Genomic DNA, 19,964 nt, shown 5'->3' on the forward strand with positions numbered 1-19,964 from the left:
AACCAAAAAAACAATCAAAAATGGTAACCCATTAGGTCAAAACAATAATGAAAAAAATGGCTAAAACTAAACCCTAGTTATTTACCTATAGTTTCGTAGTGATTCATTCATGGCATCGAGTTGTGCAGGTTGAGTAAATTTCGATGAATCATCCCTGCAACTTGGGAAAGCATTGAGAAAATGGCGGGGAGGAGGGTGTGAGCTGAGGTATTGTTCTCAGCACCATAGCTCGCCATAAAACATATCAAGGCCAAGAGCACGACATATATGGAACAACCATATCAAAAATCAATGGCTTCTTGGTGAGGAATGTAGGAATGAATAATGGAAATGGTACACTCTAATAGGGAGAATAGGGATTTATAGCCACAGGATGCCTGTTGAATTCAGTTAGAACTTTAACCTTGTAAGCTTTATGAACAAGAAACATTTTCTCTTGAGAATGTGAACGGGAAACAGTTTAAATTTTACCTCGATGTGAGTTGGAAATGTTACAAAGGCTGTGAACTGGAAATAGTTTAAGGCTTACCTCGACACGAGTTAGAAATGTTGCAAAGGTTTACTTGCAAGAGTTGGAAACGTTATAATATAATTTCTTAATTATAAACTACAATTGACATGTGGTTGGAGTATATGTTTAAGAATATGAAGAGGCATAAGAATTTTTCCTCTTTGATCCACATCTTTTAGGTTAATATTTTATAATTTTTTTAATACATTTCTCACTAATGAACATACTTGGTTATCAACAAGAGTCATAGTAAATTTTTAATCATGCTTTGTAAAAAATTTATTTAAGTATGGTTTAAACATGTGTTATAGACATGCAAGAAGGTTGTTGTTGCGAATTCTATCGATTGATTTAGTGATGACTATGAGAATATATTGGCATCTTTCAATTCAGGCCATCTGATAAAAAGAATTAATTAAAAAAATGATAAAGTTGTCGATTCCGATAGGGGGACGCCTATTAGAATGGATTCATAGTTTTGGATTGTCCAAACCCTAATTATTTAATTTATTCCTGCATTCAATGCAATAAGATGAGTCACTCACCATTACGTTGTTAAGAGGTGGAGAAACATTATGACACTGGTCTTTGTAGGGTGGTAGAAGAGAGGATGATGAAAGTTGTGATAAGAGAATGTAACATTTGCCACACGGAGTTAATCAACAATTCTTGATGCAATATTATGACATGTGAGTGTGGTAACCAAATGTGTTATGTTTGCAGAAAGAGAATATCAACCTTCGAATTTTCTTATTTTTTCAGGCGTGTTGAATACAGTGGAGCATCGAGGAGACCTTGTGAAGTATGCAATAGGTGTGATACATTGAACAAGATATAAGATAATGAGGTTGTGGATGACTGGGAGGAAGTATTGAAGGAATGGGTAGAAAGAAAATCTGAGTTGCTTGATGTGGAAACTAGGCCTCCTATCAAAAGGGTTTAAATGAAAACATCCCTAAGAGTAGTAGTGGCATAATCTGCAACGTTTAATTGCAGACATAGTTGTACCTTGTCCGCTCCCTCCACTTCATTTCTTTAGATTTGGTGATGGTGATTAGCTTGCAAACATGGCTATACCTCCACCAGGCTTCTTCACGTTTGATAATGGTGATCAACATGAAAACATGACTATACGTCAACTGTTACCTAGCACACAATCGTTCGGACATGATGACAAAAACATGGTTATCCCTCCGTTGCACCCTGCCCTAGATGGCTTCAGAATTGGTATTCATCTTGCGAACATAGGTGTACTTCCTCTGCTCCCTCCACTTCATTTCTTCAGATTTGGTGATGGTGATCAGCAAGCAAACATGGCTATACCTCCACCAGACTTCTTCACATGTGATAATGGTGACCAGCTTGAAAACATGACTATACATAAACTCTTACCTACAACACAATCTTTCGAACTTGCTAACCTCCTTGAAAACATGGCCATCCCTACACTCGAGCCTACCATAGATGACTTCAAAATTGGTAATCAACTTGCAGATATAGGTGTACCTCCTCCACTCCCCCACTTCATCTCTTCAGATTTGGTGATGGTGATCAGCTGGAAAACATGGCTATATCTCCACGAGACTTCTTCACATCTGATAATGGTGATTAGATTGAAAACATGACTATACATCAAGTTTTACCTACCACACAATCCTTCTTGAAAACATGGCCATCCCTTCAGTGCGACCTCCCCTAAACGACTTCAAAATTGGTAATCAACTTGCAGACATGATTTTTCCTCGACCAGATTTCTTCAAATTAGGTGATGTTGATCAGGTGGCAAACATGGCTTTAACTCAACCACATCATGACATTCATCTTGGCAACGTGGATTTACAAGTTGAAGAAGATCCCAGTCGTGATGAGCAACTACATTAAGTAATTGGCATTCCTTTGGTAATTAGATATAACAAGCTATACATTGAATCATTGATCATTTTTGTTAGCGTGTTTTTCACACAGATGAGAAAAAAAAATCAAGTGGTCAAATCAATTTTACCTTTACAACTAAACTATTGTTATCGTTGGATCTCATTTAGTTTTGAAAAATAATGCAATATCATTTTATTTGGCATGATATATGTTATTGTTACGGTGGGATTGATGTCTCCCACTTAGCTTTAAAAAAGCAACCAATGACACACTTATGTGTCAATATATTATGTACCTAAGAATGGTATCTTTTTATGTTATCATTATACATTAATCTTTTAAAAGTAATTTTATGTAATATTTTGAGTAACTTTGATTAAATGTTGGCTCAACTAAAGTTAATTTTTAATATTTTGATTTTGATATTAATTTGATGGTGTATATTATTAATATTTAAATAGGCTTTGTTACAATACTGTGGACTATGAATACCACATGCCCAAAAGACATAACTTATTTCGCAATAAAAATATTTTATAGATATTTTATTTTAATTTAATTTTGTAACATTTTTAATTAAATATAAAACCAAAAAAGTTATCCTTACTTATGAGATATATCTAAACCCTCTATAGTGACTCCCACAGAAATTAAGTCAAGGTTTCAATAAAACTAAAAATGAGGCTTTTTGATGCCGGTAAATTACTCTGATTCCCTCACTCCTCTAGATGTTGGGGAAGATAGGGTGGATACAACATTACTTGTCTCTGTCATTGGAAGAGAGTAGAGTGCTATTTAGATTAAGTTCTTGAGATGCCTAATATTGTACATATAAGTCTGATCGAGGCTTTCATTTTTTGAAATACAATAGCTTGCAAGTGGATGTATTTTTTGTTTCGCTTGTTTGCATTTGAAATTTCTAAATTGGTATTGTACATATAAGTGCGTTTGAGGTTTTGAAATACAATAGCTTGCATGTGGATGTAGCTTTTGTTTTGCTTTTTTTCATTTGAAATATCTAAATTGGTATTGTTAAACTCAGACGGCCTGAAACTCAAACTGAAACTATAAATTTAAGTTTCATATTATAACCCTATAATGTAAGTGAACACTTGCATGTGACTTGAGCTGGATCTGTTGTAGGAATGAAAAGAAGTAATTCACATATCAGTACTGATGTAACCTAAGTGTGTAGACAAAGGTCGCAGAAATAGTCATTGAAGGCTAGTTAAGGATATTGGCATGTCAGATATTCATCGCAAATAAATTGGTTCAAGTTAGTTCAATCCTCGAAAGAAACACTCAAGGCTTGAATAATCTTGTACCCAACAAAGGAAACAACAAAGAATACCCCATGGGCCCTGAGGGACTTGAAAATCTTCCAGTTCCGATAGGACTGAAGGTTGGATAGGATAGTGTAGCCAACTAGCTTTAGAAGACCCTCAGAGTGTATACTGAAATTTATATTAAGTATACGCAAATAAACTACTAGCATAAAGAATCGTTAATGGTAATAAGTAGTGTTGCAGAGTCTATGATATTTCATTTGTATAAAAAATTCACCTGGCCTTAACTCTGAAAATGGACAACGAGGAACTATTTCATGCGAATTAATAAGATAAAATAGAACATATTCTATCAATAATTACAAGAATAATTGTTCACACATTGACAAGAAATTGAGTATTTTTAATTTCGATAATTTAAACACAATATCATGGAAAAAAATTTAAGAGAGACAAGGAAGGGGGCATATATCTAGGGAATGAGATAGTGAAAAATATGGAGGGAAAATAGAGAGAGACAAAGATCAGTGGATAAAGAGAAAAAGGGTATATGAATTTTCTTCCCTTGGAAAATTGTTGGGAGAAATTTGTATTTTCATCTCTCACCTATGGCCGCACAACTTTTCTTTTTATCCTCCATTTTTATTTTTTCCTTTAAAATCTTTGTTCAAACTTCCTCCAAGTGAATATTATTATACCCACATCCATTTGAAGCATAACATCCATTCCCCAGCTTTTCCAACTATTCCAAATAGACCTCCATATTCTTTGCGGCATCTACACATCTCACATTTGTTGGAATTTAATTCCAACTGCAACAATGAACAACTGGACAGGAATTCGATTAGCAGTAAATACTCCAGGCTGTTTGATGCCGCAGTCGCCTTTGATATTTTTGCACATAAATGTGCATTAAACTCACAGAATTGATTTCCCCTGCAGACAGCCGACTTGTTTTTTGATAAAAGTATTACCGCCTTGTTGCATTAAATACAAAGATAGGCATTAGAAGATATTTTGTAATATTTTATTGTTTAAACCAGATATGTTTTAGCATATAAATACATCACACAACAGTTCTGTTTCAATGTTAGCAGCTGAAGAATCACACAGAGCAGAGGAGAGCACGCAGCAGCGTGAAGAAGAATAATTTCAGAACAGTGAAACGCACAGCAGTGCACAGCAGAGTAGACGCAACAGCGTAGCAGAGAACAGCAAGGGAAAAATGCACAACAGTGCAGATATCTTGAATGTAATTTTGTTTTATGTTTCTTTGCTGTGAGAGAAGGAAAAAACTGTAATAGTTAGTTTTACTTTTAATAAATACAAGTTATTTTTCCTGTTGCTGTTACACCGTCACCATTGTTGTTACACCAGTTCCACCATTGTTGCAACACCAAACTACGTTGCTGCAACACAGTTTCCAGCAAACGTTTTTCAGCTTTCTAAAAAAAACAGAGTGTCAAAAACAGAGCATTTTTTTGTTTGTCTGTTATGAAATTATCACAAATTTCCAACATGGTATCATAGCAGGTCTAGGCACTCATTGAGTCAAAAACAGAGATTGTTTTTCACTGTAGGAGCTGTAAGAAGTTTGTTGAGCAGATTTTTCCAGCAGAGAGTTTTTGCTTGTTTTTCAAAACACAGTCAGTATCTCTTCTTTACCAGTATAGGTTAAGATGGCAGATGCTGGAACAGGTTTGACAAATTCCCAACTGCCACAGTTTAATGGGAGAAATCACAGTTATTGGTCCATAACAATGAAAGCATTGTTTGCTTCTCAAGGACTATGGGAGCTGGTTGAAACTGGCTATGCTGAACCTGCAGATGCAACATCACTGGCTGCTTTAACAGTAGTAGAAAGAGACCAGTTGAAGGGTGACAGAAAGAAGGATGCCAAAGCCATCTTTTTCCTCTTCCAATCAGTACATGAAAGTGTTTTTCCGCGGATCGCAACAGCAACAAAATCTAAGGAGGCATGGGATATTCTCAAAACTGCCTATCAAGGTATGGAGAAGGTGAAGACTGCAAAGTTGCAGATTTTGAGGAGAGACTTTGAAAATCTCAGCATGAAGGAATCTGATACAATAGATTCATTCTTCATTCAGGTTATTGGCTTGATAACCCAGATAAGATCTCATGGTGAGGATTCTTGAAGATAGAAGGATTGTAGAGAAAATCTTGAGATGTTTACCCTCAAGGTTTGAATCTATTGTGGTAGCAATAGAAGAAACAAAAGATCTCTCACAGTTCACGGTAGATGAGCTGAGTGCTTCACTTTTGTCTCATGAACACAGACTGAGTAGAGGAACAGATTCCTCAGCTGAGCAAGCATTCAATACTCAGATGTCTTTTTGCCAAAGAAGAGGTCGAGGTAGAGCAAATAACAGAGGTCCTGGAAGAAGCCAAACAGAGGCAGAAATTATCTTGCTAGCACAAGCGGAAGGAGGTGCAATCAAAACCAAGCTGAAAGTTCAAGCAAACAGCAAGCTCATGGACAAAGGTATGACAAATCCCAAGTCCAATGTCATTATTGTAAGAAATATGGGCACTATGCCAATGAATGTAGGAAAAAACAAAGTGACATGAATAATAGGTAGAATGCTAATTTTACAAATGAAGAAGATAAGAACCCAAAGAATGTGTTGTTAACGTGTAACATAGCACAAGACAAACAAGAAGATTTTTTGTTCTTAGACTCAGGTTGTAGTAATCACATGACTAGAAATATTGAAATGTTTGCCAATCTGGATGAAAATGTGAAATCCGAGGTAACAACACGGACTGATGATAAGATAATTGTCAAGGGTAAGGGCAGAATCAGTATTCGAGCAAAAAATGGAGAACAAATGATTGTGCGAGAGGTATACTATGTACCTGGTCTGAAATGTAATCTTTTGAGCATTGGACATCTCATAGACAAAGGTTACAACGTGTTCTTCAAAGAGGATTTGTGTACTATTAGAGACATACCTCCAAGTAAGAATATCATTGCACAAGTGTAGATGACCAGCAATAGAATGTTTCCTCTCAAACTCAGGGCAAATTTGAAGGAAGGTAGAACTATTGCGGCTATAACACAAGAAGTCTTTCAGGAACAAGTGAAAGATGTGAATTGGTTGTGGCATTTGAGATTTGGACATCTCAATTTCAGAGGCCTGAATCTGTTGCACAGAAAGGGAATGGTAAAGGGATTGTCGTTGATTGAGAAATTGAACAGCCTTTGTGAAGGGTGCATCTTGGGCAAGCAACACAAAGAAAGCTTTCCAGCCGGAAAGAGTATAAGGGCAAAAGCACCCTTGGAAATTGTTCACTCTGATGTGTGCGGACCAATGCAAATACCATCATTTGCCGGAAATAAATATGTTTTAACCTTCATTGATGATTACACCAGAAAAACATGGGTGTATATGCTGAAACAGAAGAGTGAAGTGTTTGAGAAATTCTGCCACTTCAAAACTCTTGTTGAAAAGCAGTGTGGGCATTATATCAAAGTGCTCAGAATAGATAGAGGAGGAGAGTACATCTCCCAAGACTTACTGTGTTTTTGCAGAGAGAATGGCATAAAAAAGTAGTTCACCGCAAGGTATACACCTCAGCAAAACAGTGTTGGTGAAAGAAAGAATAGGACCATTCTTGACATGGTCAAAAGTATGCTGAAGGCAAAACACTTGCCGCATGAGTATTGGGCAGAAGCTGTTACTTGCGCAGTCTACATCTTGAATAGATGCCCAACTAAATCTGTCATGAACAGAATACCAGAAGAGGCATGGAGTGGTCAAAAACAAACTATCACTCACATGAGAGTATTCAGTTGTCTAGCATATGCACATGTACCAGATCAGCTAAGGCAAAAGCTTGAGAGTGAGGGGGAGAAGTGTGTCTTTATTGGCTATTGTGATGAGTCAAAAGCATACAAACTCTATAATCCATCCACCAAGAAGTTAATAGTAAGTAGAGATGTGCAGTTCATTGAAGATGAAGCTTGGGATGGAAGCTTAGAAAAGACAGTGAATGTGAAGACAACAGTGTCTCAAGAAGAAGAAGAGGAAGGGACAACCGCAAATAATCCTTCCTTGGTGGCTCCTCCTCCACCACAACAAGTACAACAAACCACACCACAAGCTGGAATTCGAACAGCTTTAAGAAGTCAAGGAAGTGCTTCTCCAAGCACACCACAGGGATCAGAAATACCCTCAAGTTCAGATGGAACTCCAAGTACACCAAGAAGACCAAGATTCAAAAATCTGAATGAGATTTATGAACAAGGAGAGGTAAGTAACAATACCAGTCTGAATTCATTATTTGCTTTGTATTGTCATGTTAATGACCCAATTCATTTTGAAGATGTTGTGAATGAAGATAAATGGATTGAAGCAATGAATGAAGAAATTGGTGCAATTCAGAAGAGCAAAACATGGGAGTTAGTGGACCTCCCTGAAGGCAAAGATGCCATTGGAGTTAAGTGGGTCTATAAGACCAAAAGCAATGCTGAAGGTAAGATTGACACGCACAAAGCAAGACTTGTTGTGAAAGGCTACAAGCAGCAACAAGGCAAAGACTATGATGAAACCTTTGCACCAGTAGCAAGGATGGAAACAGTCAGAACAGTGTTGTCTATTGCAGCACAACACAAATGGAAGATTTATGAGATGGATGTTAAATCTCCATTCCTGAATGGAGTATTAAAAGAAGAGGTTTATGTTGATCAACCTCTGGGCTATGAAGTTGAAGGCCAAGAGCATAAAGTTTGTAAACTAAAGAAGGCTCTTTATGGGCTGAAGCAAGCTCCAAGAGCATGGTACAGCAGAATTGATGCTTATCTGATTGAGAATGGGTTTGATAAGTGTGATGGTGAACCCACACTCTACATAAAATAGAATGACGGTAAGATTATTATTGTTGTTTTATATGTAGATGATCTGATTTTTACTAGCAATGATGCTTCTTTCATTGTTGATTTTAAAGCAGTCATGAAAAGTGAATTTGAAATGACTGACTTGGGCTTCTTAAGATATTTTCTTGGAATTGAAGCAAACCAAAGTGAAAATGGTGTTTTCATTTCTCAAGATAAATATGTAGAAGCAGTGTTGAAGATATTTAACATGCAGAACAGCAAAGCAGCTGTGACTCCAACTGTAGTGGGGTTGAAATTGACCAAAGAAGACAGCAACAAATATTTTGATACAAAACTGTACAAGAGCACAGTTGGCAGCCTTATGTACATGACTGCAACTAGGCCGGACATTATGCACGCTGTGAGTTTAATTTCCAGATTTATGGAAAGACCGAAAGAGACTCATTGGCAGGCAGCCAAGAGGATTCTAAGGTATGTGAATGGAACGAAGGGGTTTGGTATTCTATACTCCGCTTCTGAAAGTTTCATGTTGACAGGTTACACTGACATTGATTGGGCTGGAAGTGTTGATGATAGGAAAAGCACATGAGGATATGTGTTTCATATGGGATCGGAAGCGATCTCATGGGCTTCCAAGAAGCAACCAGTTGTGTCTTTGTCAACAACAAAGGCAGAGTATGTGGCAGCAACAGCAGCTGCATGCCAAGCAGTACGGCTGAGAAGAGTTCTCAAATATTAGTGTCATGAACAAGAAAAGGGCACAACCATTTACTGTGACAATAGCTCAGCAATAGCATTGTCTAAAAACTCAGTTTTTCATAAAAGAACAAAGCACATAGACACCAAATTTCACTTCATACGTGAATTGGTTAACAATGGTGAGATTGTTTTGCAGCACTACAGAAGAGACGATCAGCTAGCTGACATCTTGACAAAACCATTAGCAATGAAAGGTTTTAATCATTTCAGGAAATGTCTGGGTATGCAGCAGTTGGAATTAAGGGGGAGTGTTGGAATTTAATTCCAACTGCAACAATGAACAGTTGGACAGGAATTTGATTAGCAGTAAATAATCCAGGCTATTTGATGCCGCAAAGTCGCCTTTGATATTTTTGCACATAAATGTGCATTAAACCCACAGAATTGATTTCCTGTGCAGACAGCCGACTTGTTTTTTGATAAAAGCATTACCGCCTTGCTGCATTAAATACAGAGGTAGGCATTAGAAGATATTTTGTAATATTTTATTGTTTAAATCAGATATGTTTTAGCATACAAATACATCACACAACAGTTCTGTTTCAATGTTAGCAGCTGAAGAATCACACAGAGCAGAGGAGAGCACGCAACAACGTGAAGAAGAATAATTTCAGTACGGTGAAATGCACAGTAGTGCACAACAGAGTAGACGCAACAGCGTAGCAGAGAACAGCAAGGGAAAAATGCACAGCAGTGCAGATATCTTGAATGTAATTTTGTTTTATGGTTGTTTGTTGTGAGAGAAGGACAAACGTGTAACAATTAGTTTTATTTTTAATAAATACAAGTTATTTTTCCTGTTGCTGTTACACCGTCACCATTGTTGTTACACCAGTTCAACCGTTGCTGCAACACCAAACTACGTTGCTGCAACGCCATTTCCAGTGAACGTTTTTCAGCTTTCTAAAAAAAACAGTGTCAAAAACAAAGCATTTTTTTTTGTGTGTCTGTTATGAAATTATCACAAATTTCCAACAACTTTTTCCTTAACCCATTAAACAGTAGTTTGTTTTAATTTGTTTAAATTGTCTACAAACTGAACAACCACATATCTTCCCTCCCCTATCTAATGCAGATGTCAATTTTCTCGAACCAAGTCCCTAAAACTATCCTCCTTCAGCCAAACAAACTTAAATTTGAAAGGAGATTTAGATATCTTTGTATCTCCTATAAACTCTAGAAAAATAGGAAGGTGATGCGATATAGCCCACATACCAAGGACCTCTTTAATCAAGAAATGAATCATTCTATGCTCAACCATAGGCTTTCCCACCCTCGAGTTATGCCAATTGGGGCTAATTCTTCGCATTTATTCATCTATAAAATTATGAGTTTCAAGTAAATAAGAAAAGTAATCGTGGCATCAATGTGAGCATGATCGTCCCATGTCTCAAAAACTCCCAAAGTAAAATTTAGATAACTACCTAAAAAAAATTATCCACCCTGATAAAGGCACCACCAATTAACATTTTCTAGCAAGAAACCCTCTCCTCACATTTACAACAAATGTTTACCACTCACAATTCAAATCTAGCCTCTTAAAAATAAATCAACTCTAATGACACCATGACAAGCCCATAAATTTTAAAATTTAAGAATCTCAAAATTTATTCTGAAGGATAACCCCCTCTGATCTACCTTAGAGAATAAATTCTAAAAAAGCCCATCCATGAAGCAAGCCTTCCAACAACCTACCAATGTCTTCACTCGATCCAAGTGTTTCCTATAAAAAGATTATGTCTAATGGATCTAAGAGGACCTTTAGTTGATAGTTTTTTTACAAGGATTAGCGAACCCTTTATAATTAAATGATAGACACTTCATAAGGTTATAGATATAGGGGTATACATTTCTCTAAGAACCCCATTCAAAGAAATTTGGTTTCTAGTAGCAAGATACAAACTAACATGTATAATAACCTTCGCCACATGGGACTAATGACCACTCGGAATTTTTTACGAATCTTCGAAGGAGAGATATTTCAAAGCCCTCCCACAACAATGGATTTTGTCAAGGACCGAAAAACGTATCTAGGCACCCTATCTGAACAAGAGGACTCATTGATCGAAGAAGGAACGAAAGGGGCGGGAGCCAAAAACATACACATTTAGAACAAATAGGACAAGATACAACACACCTGATATCACTTGAATACATATCCAAAGGAAACGTAGATTCAATGAGGCCTCATATATAGGGGTGTGGAAGTGTAATGTACAATTTTGATACTAGTCTCTATTACTTTAAAATTTTCTTCGTTCACTTTTGAGAAGTGTCATTATATAAATAGTATTTTTCATACAACGTGTTATCAATTTCATAACGTTGAAAGTGTATGTTTGATGTGGATTTTTTTGTTAATTGACAAGGCTTGCATGTCACATCAATTATTAAGCATACTTCATAATTATACTTCATTATTGGAGAAATGATTTTATGTTATCATCCCTAACGTTTGATTCACCCATAAAACATGAAGAGTTTCTCACTAGAGTAAAACTATAAATTCTTGCGTTAAAAATCATTAATTATTTTTTTATGTTAAGTATATTGTCGATATATTTTCCATAGATGAATTACATAATTAGATGCATTAATACCTACGGTTCCGCACGCGCATGGTGTCTCCTCCCCATAACTATGTCAACACAAACAAATATGAGTTCATATAATTATTAATGAAACATTTGTTCGTCCCCAAAGGTGCGGGTAAGGTTGTATCCTAGCCACTTTAGCACCTCGAACCTTTCCGGCCCGATCTCTGCTATGGAATAGGGAGAAGGTGCCCCCAACGCCTTAAGATAGTCACGGAGCCGACTAAGCCGACTACTAATAAATGCAATGCAGAATAACTATGTCAACACAAACAAATATGAATTCATATAATTATTAATCAAACATTAACATAAATGCACTGCAGATATGATCGTCTAAGACATATGCCGCAGTAACCGAATAACCACATATATTTTATGTACAATAAGACCACATTAAATGCCAATCATTACATAATAAAAATGAATAGTACAAATAATTGGAACCTTAGAATAGATAGTTTCAAATACTAGAACCGAACTATATATATAAAGTAGGTCATGTATGAAATTAAAAGATAATACAAAATGGGGCAGCACATACATTACTGCATCAAATTGACATAATATATTCCTTAAGTTGCACTAGTAAGCAATAATTTCCACAAGCATCCACAAAACTATTTCGTTAAAGCCATTAACAGAGATAATCTATAATAGTCACATGCAACTCCTTTTAATTACTCTTTCTCTCCAATACTTTTATCATCACATATTTGTCTCATCACCATAAGAGACGTAATTCCAACATCTATATATTTTAACTAAATGATTTAAGGATTAACATAAATCATATATCTTAACTAAATGATTTAAGAATTAACGTAAGGCATGTATCATGCAAGTGAATCTCACGAGAATGGAGGAGAACACTAGTAAATCTACTCAAAGCATATCATGCAATTAGTTCATAAGATAGCTGAATTTATAATAGAGAAGGTGAAAAACCAACATACAAAACATCGTTCACAATGAATCTATGAATCTAGCGAGAACATTAAATAGACAAAGCACATGACTTGGAGAGCTGAGCACCACCACCCAACAATGAATTACCTTATTTGTGGATGGATCTATATGATAGTAGTAATAAGATAAACATCAACAATACTTATGTTCACATCACACATGACGACATTACATGTGAGACTCCTCTATTTCTCAAATCATCATCACTATGAATATCAAGGCAACACTATAATTCAACAAATCATTAACAAATTCTAATAGCCATTAAAACATAGCATGTCATCAATTATTCATGCAATATTTGAATACCATAACCATACTTATTTAAACAAATTCTATCATTATTATTTTAAACCACTTGTTCATTGTGGTATATAGTTTTCATGTGCTCCCAAATCTTTCAATACTAACTCAGTTTTGACAGTTTTCATATACCTTCTTATTTACTCATCCAACGCAACTTTATCTCTGTGAAAATATCTTAAGTTTATTTTCAGCATTCAAGTCAACTCAAATATTCATATTGTTATGGAAGCATATTAAAAGAATAAAGTAACTCACATAACTCTATGCAGGGAACAAAATAATTTAGGTACACATGCTTATGTGCAGTTTGATTCCACCGTAGATAGCCTCATGTTATTTAGTCTGGTACTATTTTCTTAAAATAATGATGAACGCTAATTCAAAGCAGTGTTTTTACACTACTATCGTTTTTGTTGCTGCTTAACTAGGTTTGTAGACAATTAGAAAGAAAAATTTCCATGCCCTTTGTGAAAAACATGACATAGTTATTGACATGTTGTGGTGCTTTCACCCATTAAAATTTAAAATACAATACCTACGGCTATGGTTAGGTATTTGTCCTTTCTACCAATCATGGAATCCGAATGGTTTTGACTCATATGATTCTCAATTCTAGAGTTAGTTTTAATAAAAACTTCCCATTGTTTAATTTTTTTCACCCGTGGTAAACAAGTACTAGCCTGTGCATATATGTTTTCAACTACGTTTAAAATCTATCTGTGGTAAAAAATAAAAATAAAAACACTTACAACAATTGTAATATAGCTTTACTTTCAGATTTCAGATTTTCTTATTTTACAATATCACAGATATTTAGATGTATATTTTTGCCTCGCCAAGAATGATTTGCCTCAATGAAACCCCCAAACTCATAAATTAAACATGGAAATACTTTTCTAGGAAAACAAAAAACCTTTTACATTCTAGACCTGCGAGCTTCTAGGATTTATCTAAGTTCAAAACAACAATGTTCATGCGTAATAACATCAAATTAAACAACACAACCACCCTAGCCTTCAGTTGATCAGAACATTCAAAATCAATATCTCTCAACTGGGGTTTTATAACTAAACCTCTCGTCTTGGGAACCACGACACTTATGGCATCATTCAAGGCTTCCCTGAGAGCTTTCTGAATATTGTCCAAGCTCTGTTGATCATTTATTTTACTACCCTCAGAAACGGTCATGAAAACATTCTTAGCAATAGAGCCTTTGTCCAACTTTACATTTTCCTTTGATATGTGAACCCCCATGGCCATAAGAAACCTGTTGATAATATAAAGAACCATCGTTCTATTCCTTTCCATGATAATGAGATCATGTTTTCGTCGAAATATTCGTTATTGACAGTGAAAATTGCAGGGAGAGGAACAAAGGCTTTACTGGGCTTCTTCTCTATTTTTCATGGTTTCGAGCCACAACTCCGCCAAATATGTTCTTGAGATCCACGGAGGATACTCACAATTTGGTCGATCTTTCATAGTAGGAAGGGTTTGAAAGCAAGCCATTGAAGCTCCCTGAGTGTAGAAGTGGTGAGGATCCTTGTACTGCTGAATTCAACATTCTGTGTAAAGCCAAGAGCCCAAAAGAAAAAAACGCTTCTAACTCGCATTCCACATATGTTTATTAAGTAGTCAGTGCGGTTTTTTTTTTGTGTAAAGAGTTTTCAGACCCCAAATCTCTCACACCAGATGCTTGCGAAAAAAATGATTTCAGATCAGTTTTGAACACACTGTCAAACTTATTCAAACAGAAAAAAATCGACTAAAAGAAACAATACTTACCCAGGTTGTCTGCGATTCTTGATTGCACAATTAGGTATAGAGCGCTCAATTAAAGGATTTTATTCTGTCTGGGTTTATCACTTGGATACGATTCAGCACCATGGGGTTTATGGATAACCTCTGTCCAAATAAGAGTGATGATCACGATAATCACCATCTCAACGTAACAGCTTCAACCGAGTGGATAGTCAACAAAGGAAACAACGAGCTATGACTTTTTTGCGATCCCTCATGGAAACAATATCGTTTGGCTTTTTTGCCAACTTGCGCCTCCAAACTTTTGACAAGGCACCTGAAAGGAAGCATTTTTAAAAGAAGAAATAGTAGTACTGAGGATTTTGTGTTGTTACTTACACTATCCATAAAACACGGTCTATGAACAACCTCATCGGTGTACATCCAATCTTACAAACACTACATTTCCTTAACAATGCTTGGGGAATAAAACACTCACCGAGGAGAACAACGAGTACATCCATTGCCAAGCCACAAGAAAGGAGAGTGATTTGAGCAATCCCACATATGTGTGACGAAATTTATCTAATTTTCCAGACTTTTCTCCACCACCAAATTCAAGCCATCATGCTTAGAGCCTTATCCCTCTCTTGGTTTACCATTCTGATAGCATCTCTGCCTACAAATTCGTTTACATCTCTCCCTAAGCCGGATTGCTTATCAAAACCACTGTCATGTTTCGTATTGCCCTAGTTTAATGAAATGAATATTACCGTGAGAGCCCAGCGATGCGAAATTATTTTAAGAGACTTAAAGAAGAGAGGCTCAGTTTGCATGTTCTGAGAATGTAGTTAGGTTTAGGGCACAAAGCTCGCACGCATTTAGCTATATTATCTTTACCTAACATTCTAATCCCCCTTCGATGCGATGCTCAACATATGTAGGAAAATGCTACAGATGCAACATCTAGTTCTAAATTATAACATTGTTATCCTTGTACAATGTATTCCTTTATTTGTTAATTGATTTCATTAATCAATTACCGCACTAAAATTAAAATTTAGTATTCAAACATGATATGTGATTCACATATGTTGTCATTGGAACCCGTCAAGCACCCATCTTCTTCATCGACACATCATAGAATAACGAACGGATATGGCCATATTATAATTCTTCTTCCACCACATATCCCACAATGCACACTACGCAAAACTCGGTTTCTATTAATGCCATAACTTAACCCATGGTAGACCTAAAAACCCCCATTAATTTTAATGAGATAATATCATGTGGTATATAGTGAATTAACATATATATGTTATCGACCCTTGAATAACCATGTTAATATTAGAATCCTTCGTTGAGGAATCCTAACTTCCTTCGATGACAAGAAGTCAATATGATATTCTGACGTTACGAGTTTCCATATTTAACTTCACCATTATGGATTTTGGGTTATTTTCCTTATACAATTTAAAACCAAAAATCATGGTAAAGGTTATTCATAAAGGTTATTCATACTCTACGGAGATGTATTGGTCCATAGGCCCCACTATTTGAACCTATGGCTCTCATCCCATTTGTAACATACCCCGTAGCCTATCTTGAACAATTAGTTACTAGGCTCCATTACCTTAAAATTTTCTTCACTTACTATTGAGATTTAACCGTTGTCAATGGTATCATTATATAAACACTATTGTTCATGCGTTTTTTCTCATATTCTTATCAATTTCATAACGTAAAAAGTTGATGTGTGCTCTAGTTTTTTATGTTGATCGTTAAGAGTTGTATGTGAGATAAATTATTAAGCATACTTTAGAATTGGAGAAATGCTTTAATGTTATCATCCCAACTCTGTGATTCAGGAGTAAAACCTAAATAATTTCTCACGTCATGCAATCTATAAAGTTTTTGTGTTAACCTACCCAATCATTAATAATGTTTTTATCTTAAGTCTATTGTGGCTAGCTTTGCCATGCATGAGTATCATAGTCCTTCAGACATAGTCAAAGTGCTATTGACTCATACTTATTTTCCACATGACTAATAAGATAGTGTAGTCTACATGGATGTAAAATTTATGATATGCATTATAGATGACTTGAACCATCGACTTACATAATTAGATGCATTAATACCTACGGCCACATGCATAGATATCTCCTTCGCGTAACTATCTCAACATGAATAAATATGACTTCATACAATTATTAATGAAAAATTAACATAAATGCACTGTAGCTATCATCGTCCAAGTCCTATGGTGGAGTGAGACAGTAGTGGCATATATCTTATGTAAAAGAAGCCCACAGTAGATGCCAATCATTCCATAATACGAATGCAAACCACTCATAATTTGAACCTTAGACTAGATAGTTTCAAGTGCTAGAACTGAAATATATATCTATAGTAGCTCATGTACCAAATTAACAGATAAGCCAAAGTGGGGCAGCATATCCATTACTGCATCAAATTCACATAATATATTCATCTACTAATTTTAATTTGGATTACGTTACTAAGCCATAATTTCCACATGCATCCATAAAATTATCTCATAAAAACCATTAACAAAGATAATTTATAACAGTCACTTGCAATTCCTTTGCATTACTCTTTCCCTACTATACTTTTAACATGACGAGGATTTTTCTCATCCCTATGAGGGAGGTAATTCAATTATCTATATATTTGAACTAAATGATTTGACACCCTAACAAGTGACAATTAACATAAATGATATACCATGCAACTGAATGTGACCAGAATGGAGGAGAACACTACTAAATCAACTCATAAGAATCTCATTCAATTCATTCATAAGCTAGATGAATTTATAATAGAGATGGTGAGAAACGAGCAAAAAAAACTTTCTTTGCAATGAATCCAACTAGAACAGTAATTTTATAAATAAAATCACTTGCAAAGCGGAGCACCACCACCCAACCATGAATCACCTCTGATTCCTCCCGAGCCGAGGTTATTGCCATGGATCAACTACATCCAATTGATCTATGCAATGGGTATTTAATACCCTCTTTCATGATATGGTTTCCGTTAGTGACATCCCCATTTTATGGATTTTTATCCATTTTCCTAGGACTTTTTCATAAAATCTCACTTTTATCTTCCGCGAGGCTTTTCCTCATAAAATATTGTCTTTATCTAGTATAAATATTTTTTGTTTTTCTTGATGGATATTTGTCTCCAATCCATCGAGCTTATCTCGAATCACATCTAGAATCTTTATCATGAAAGATTTATCCTATACCATTATTCAATTGGATTTAGCAAGAATATCGTCTCTTGGTGTCTTGATTTTCCAAGTGATAAAGTTATTAATTATTTAATATTGTACTTTATTTTCATTATATTCATCACACCTAAATTTCCTCAGCTTAGGTTTACGATAGTGTGACACGCAAGCGAGGGTTGTTACATACTCCCCTGCCTTATATTTTACATTGTCCTCGGTGTATTAGTGCATCCACGTTGACAGGTAGTTGTCTCCCGAATAAGGAAAATTTTAAGGATGGAAGTTTATATTAAAGTTTAGAAACCTTGACAAATCTTACTAGTCCCTAACATGCAAATTGTAAAAATTTGGCAATATTTTGAGATCTCTAATGATTTTTTATTAGTCGATAAAATTTTGGTGATTTTTAAGGTAAATAAATTTATAATATAAAATGTGGGTGAATCCCTTTTAGAAAAAATGGGGATTGGCGAACATTTTTTTCAGAAAAAACATAGAAAATTAGCCCCTAAAATTTTCCCTGCTCCTGAATCCACAACTTCTATGGCCTTTCCATCTGATATATATATATATATATATATATATATATATATATATATATATATATATATATATTGGTTACAAGAAGTTTTCCTAGCCCATCTCCTTCCATTGCTACTTGTAGCATTGGTTTCAACCAATTTTGTAAGAATTTTTTGATGCAGAACTCAACTCTATTTACCAAAATTAATATCATAATTTCATACACACTACTACTAAGTGGCTACAGATTATATTGCTTGTCATTTGTTTTAGTTGAAGAAATGCACATGCCTCGCCTACATTCTACTAAGCCTTGGTGTTCTTGCCGAACACTTGCTTCGTGCAGTTTCTCTGCATACAACAAGTCAACTATCATATTTACCAAAACAATATGTATAAAATATCATATCCAGTTAGCTCACACATAACCATCATAACCATATATACTCATCATAATCATAATCACATGTATGCCAAACTGCAAATAAACCACTTTTACTTATCCACCCTTCTTCTATGCAACCTCCAGGTCGATTGCCATGCCAGTCACCCACCCAATGTCTTCATCAGTATTTGCACATAATGTGTATTACACACATAGCTATACATATCATATTTTAATCATGCAATACGTTTATACATATTCGTACAATATCTGGTGCTTGTAAATAGTACAATTTGTACCACAAGCACATCATATCAAGGTCTATAACATCACTTATATGACATACACGTTATCCATATGTTTCTAAATCATGCTAAAATCTTGCTAAAATTCCTCCGTCCATTTATATTACCTTTAGGTAAGTAGAACAAACTATGCTTAGTTTCTTGTTAACGAATTTCATGGACCTACTCCATTTCTGCAACAAGTGAAAAGTTTTATGTCATGCTAGTCAAGTGATATTATTTAGAAATAATTTTCTTATGTCATGTGGTTGTAATAATATAAACACAATAGTATCATAACAATCATCATGCACATTATAGCTCAACATACCCATAAATGTTAGTTTTGGGATTAAAGATGTCACCTATACGAGGTTTTAACAACAATGAAATATATCATAAAGTAGACTATTAACTATAATACACATTCTATCATAGATATTTGAAGTCTCATGACAATTAGAACAAATTTGGTTAGCTCTTAACAATTATTCCACTCTTAAACAAACGATGTTATATGATTGACTATTGCCCTTTTTATACCTCAACGTCTTGTTGGTCTTGCATAATTCAGTGTAGATATTACCTCATTCACTAAACAATATGTTCATGC

The sequence above is a fragment of the Pinus tabuliformis genome, chromosome Q, assembly GCF_031772625.1.
Source record: "Pinus tabuliformis cultivar Carrire ecotype Pingquan chromosome Q, CPIR1, whole genome shotgun sequence".
In the NCBI taxonomy this organism is placed as follows: Eukaryota; Viridiplantae; Streptophyta; class Pinopsida; order Pinales; family Pinaceae; genus Pinus; species Pinus tabuliformis.